The sequence below is a fragment of the Mustela putorius genome, unplaced genomic scaffold (assembly GCF_011764305.1).
Source record: "Mustela putorius furo isolate JIRA1106 unplaced genomic scaffold, ASM1176430v1.1 tig00000596_pilon_pilon_pilon, whole genome shotgun sequence".
Classification (NCBI taxonomy): domain Eukaryota; kingdom Metazoa; phylum Chordata; class Mammalia; order Carnivora; family Mustelidae; genus Mustela; species Mustela putorius.
The window spans coordinates 4707654-4712253 of NW_025421428.1; the positions used below are offsets into that span (position 1 = coordinate 4707654).

Here is a 4600-nt window from a genome sequence, read left to right on the forward strand (position 1 = left end):
ATTGGGCTTATTCCTTGCATATTTTCAGATCCCAATGCCTTGAAGCTTGATCTCAATCACAAGAGGAAATTTGGACAGAACTCGAACACTTGGAGGTAAATGAGCATCCATTCCTTTTTTTTTTTTTCTCAGCATAATTGTATTCATTATTTTTTCACCACACCGAGTGCTCCATGCAATGCGTGCCCTCTATAATACCCACCACCTGGTACCTCAACCTCCCAGCCCCTCACCACTTCAAATCCCTCAGATTGTTTTTCAGAGACCATAGTCTCTCATGGTTCACTTCCCCTTCCAATTTCCCCTAACTCCCTTCTCCTCTCTATCTCCCCATGTCCTCCATGCTATTTGTTATGCTCCACAAATAAGTGAAACCACATGATAATCGACTCTCTCTGCTTGACTTATTTCACTCAGCATAATCTCTTCCGGTCCCGTCCATGTTGCTATAAAAGTTGGGTATTCGTCCTTTCTGACGGAGGCATAATACTCTGTAGTGTATATGGACCACATGAGGCTTTCTGCTCAGCGGGGAGCCTGCTTCCCTTCCTCTCTCTGTCTACTTGTAATCTCTGTCTGTCAAATTAATAAATAAAATCTTTTAAAAAAAAGAACTGGTGATATTCTTTTAAAAAATTGTTTAATTTATTGATTTTAGAAAGAGAAAGGGAGAGACAGAGAGAGAGAAAGTGAGCAGGGGGAAGAGCAGAGGGTGAGAAAATCCCTAGCAGACTCTATGCTGACCATGGAGCCAGACATGGGGCTCGATTCCAGGACCCTGAGATCATGACCTGAACCAAAATGAAGAGTCAGACAATTAACTGACTGCACCACTAGGAGCTCTAACATGATATATTTCTGTTGAAACGAAAGTCAATGATATGAACAACAGAGCAATATCTTATATTACATTTTACTTAGTGATTAGTTCTACAAAAAATATATGTCCCATTTTAATAAATTCAAATATTCCAGATATGTAGAAGCTAAAAACAAACATCATCTCCTTTTCTATTCCATGTCATCTCCTAGAATAAACCATATTCAATGGGAGATTTCTTTACTGACTATATAGTACTTAAGCATTATATATACATACACTCTTAAAATATTTATTATTAAGTATTTTATCAGCCACAGCAACTTCTTTTAAGGTATGTCTTCATCAAAACCATCATTTATTAATAGGTTTATTCTTTTTCAAAGGAGGTTTCTTCTTCTTTTTTAAATTATGTTATGTTAGGCACCATACAGTACATCATTAGCTTTTGATGTAGTGATCCATGATCCATTAATTGCATCTAACACCCAGGTTTATTATTTTCTTTTTATGTTATGTTAGTTACCATACTGTGGTATCATTAGTTTTTGATGTAGTGTTTCATGATTCCCTGTGTATAACACCAAGTGCTCCATGCAATACATGCCCTTCTTAATACATTACTGGTCTAACCCATCCCCCCACTCCCCTCCCCTCTAGAAACCTCAGTTCATTTCCTGAAGTCCATAGTCTTTCATAGTTCATCTTCCCATCTGATCCTCCCTCCCCTTTATTTTTCCCAGGCTTATTCTTAAGCATTTTATTTTCAACTTGCTCTTCATTCATAATTGCTTTTCAGGGCAGTGATAGAAATATGCATCATTATTTAAAATGACCACATATTATTTATTTCTACGGAAAAATTGAACCATCATTTATCTATTCTATTGATGGGCATTTAGATTGTTTTTAATTTTTCACGATTACAAACAATGCTGTAATCAAAAGTGTCTGTGTACATGCATTTCTATAATTTGACGTACTATTACTTTAGGACATGAGTCCTAGAAATAAAACATAGAGATAAGGAATGCTCAGAAATTTTCAAATATTCAGCTTCTCACATGAGGCCATGTTAGTTTTCTTTAGGGGGAGATGCTTATTAAAATTCAGATTCACAGGCCCCATGTGAAACCCGCTGAGTAATATCTTTGGAAATGATACACAATAGTAAGTGGCAAAAATATTAAAATAGAAAATACAGTAAAGACTAAAATCCCTGAGACAGTAATAGAGAATAAAGAATGAAAACAACAGTATACAGAATCAAGTACTAGCCTGTAGCACTGGATAACTCTACATCCCAGAGCCTCTATGTTTAGTTCTGGAAGCTCCTAGTTATATCTGCCTGCAATGTTCACATATGGGCTTTGAGTCTCTCTTCAAAAGATACTGAGAATAATTTTAAGTAGTTACAGTAAATCTTTCCCTGAGAAGCAGACAGACTTCAGAGTGGTAGGAATGGTAGAAATTGAGGGATCTCTAAGGGGAGTTGAAGGTAAGAGAGGTCAGAAGGGGAGTGATTGCCTGTGAAGGATAAGCACCAGATGACCAGGGTAAGGACCCGGAAGCAACTCTGGCCCTTGCACACTGGCCTGTTCATAGGTTCAGTTGTGTGTTGAACTTCTAAGTTATTTAGCTAATCAGGTCTAAGAGCTGGGCTTGTGTTCACTACAGACCCCAGAATATCTTCCTATCAGTGATAGAGAAGAAAGAAGAGGCATGATCCCTATATAAACTGACAGGCCAGACATATTCTTTGCTTTTGTGGAAGTTTCAAATATAGGAAACTCTCAATTTCTGTCTCTCTGTATCTCTTTCTCTTCCTACATTACTGTAATGACCTTGAAAAAGCTAGCAAAACTGATTACAAAAGTTCATTAAAGTAAGAAGGATACTAAGTGAATCAAAGTCATTGAGTAGATATGAATTAGTTCCACCAATTTTTGTGGAAAACAGAGGTTTCAACAGCCCTTGGGGGAATGAAAAAGATGTGGTTTCTTGGAGAAGAAGAGAGAGGTAGAAATGTGAAAACTGGAACCCAGGAACTTGGCTGACCTTGAACCATTTGCTGAATCATAATAGGCTCAGTGGTTGATGGCTACAAATGTAAAGACATGGATACAACCCAACATTCATAACAGATATGATTATGCCTGCTGACCAGCAGAAACAGGGTCCAGGGGAGCAGAGACCCTCATGAACATGCTCCCAGAGGTTCTGGCTAGGACTTCCTCCTGGCCATCAGCTTCCTCAGGCCCCTTTCCATGTCTCTGTTTCTCAGAGTATAGATAAAAGGATTTAGCAGGGAGACAAAAACTGTGTAGGCAAGTGTTGCCACACGATCTCTAACAGCGTATGTGGACAAGGGTTGTAAATAAACATAGAAGATGCTTCCATAAAAGAGAGTTACCACGGTGAGGTGAGAGCCACAGGTGGAGAAAGCTTTGCGTTTCCCAGCAGCTGAGGGAATCTTGAGAACTGTGATGAAAATTCGTATGTAAGAGAAAGTAATGCACAGAAAGGGGGGTCACCAAAACAATGGAGCCTTCTGATGTTATCATGATTTCATTGACAAATGTGGAAGAGCAGGACAATTTTAGCAAAGGCTTGATGTCACAGAAGAAATGGTAGATAACATTGGAGTCACAGAAGCTGAGGCGATTCAGTAGTAGGGTGTGTAGGAGTGAGTGGAGGTGAGGAAGTGAGAAGGAAAAGGCCACCAGCAGGACACAGCGGTGGTGGTTCATGGTGGTGACATAGTGGAAGGGGTCACAGATGGCCACATAGCGATCAAAGGCCATGACCACCAGTAGGCAGCTGTCAGTGTTGCCCAGAGCATAAATGAAATACATCTGTGTCAGACACCCAGCATAGGAGATGGTCTTCTCTGACAGGAAGTTCACTAGCATCCTGGGGACAACTGTTGTTGTAAAGCAAATGTCAGTGAAGGACAGGAAACTCAAGAAGAAATACATGGGGTTCTGGAGCTGGGGGTCAGAGTGGATGGCCACAATGATGAGTAGGTTCCCAATTATGGTGACCAGGTACATGGTGAGGAAGAGGATAAAGAGGGGTGTCTGGTCTTCAGGCCGGGAGGAGAGCCCCAGGAGAATGAACTCAGAGACACTGCTGGTTTGGTTGACTTTTTCCATGGTCACATCGCCAACTAAACAGAGAAGATCTTACCTCTTAACACACAAACATTTCTTTCACAACCGTAATCACAAACAAGGCAGTAAGTATGTTTCTACCTACTATTACTTTCCCCCCTTAAAGCTTTCCTTTAGTTCCCACCCATTAGCTACCATGTGGACAACTTGTCATATTTGTGGTCCTTGATGCTGCCCTGTCTCAGCTTGCTGACTTCACATGCTACTGGTGTTGATAGCATGGACTTTCAGAAGAAGAATTTTCCTTCAGAGACAGAGCTTAACTATTTCAGCTTAGTATCAAATCTTAAAAATAATTGTTAACTGAGTACCTACTTTGTGAAAAATACTCTCTGGGAGTAGGGGCACCACTGTGAAAAAGACAGAGACAAGCCTGGCATGGAGGATCTATATCTACCTACCTACCTATTGATCTACCTATCTATCATCTATCTATCATCAGATAGTTCTATGGTGTATAAGGAAATATAAATCCCATAAGAGGATAGAGACTTACAAGGTAGGGTTGGGGTTGGGTTTCCAATATCAAATTTTCAGTTTTAGATGAGCTTTATCTTTGAATCTCCTTGCCAAAAAGAAGGATTTGATGTATTCATTTTTCTTTGTT

The 4600-nt window shown here is 39.8% G+C and overlaps 1 pseudogene; it reads right to left on the bottom strand.

The window, feature by feature from the left end:
* Positions 1 to 3044: 3044 nt before the first annotated feature.
* On the bottom strand, positions 3045 to 3975 carry LOC123392817 (annotated as a pseudogene).
* Positions 3976 to 4600: the final 625 nt, after the last annotated feature.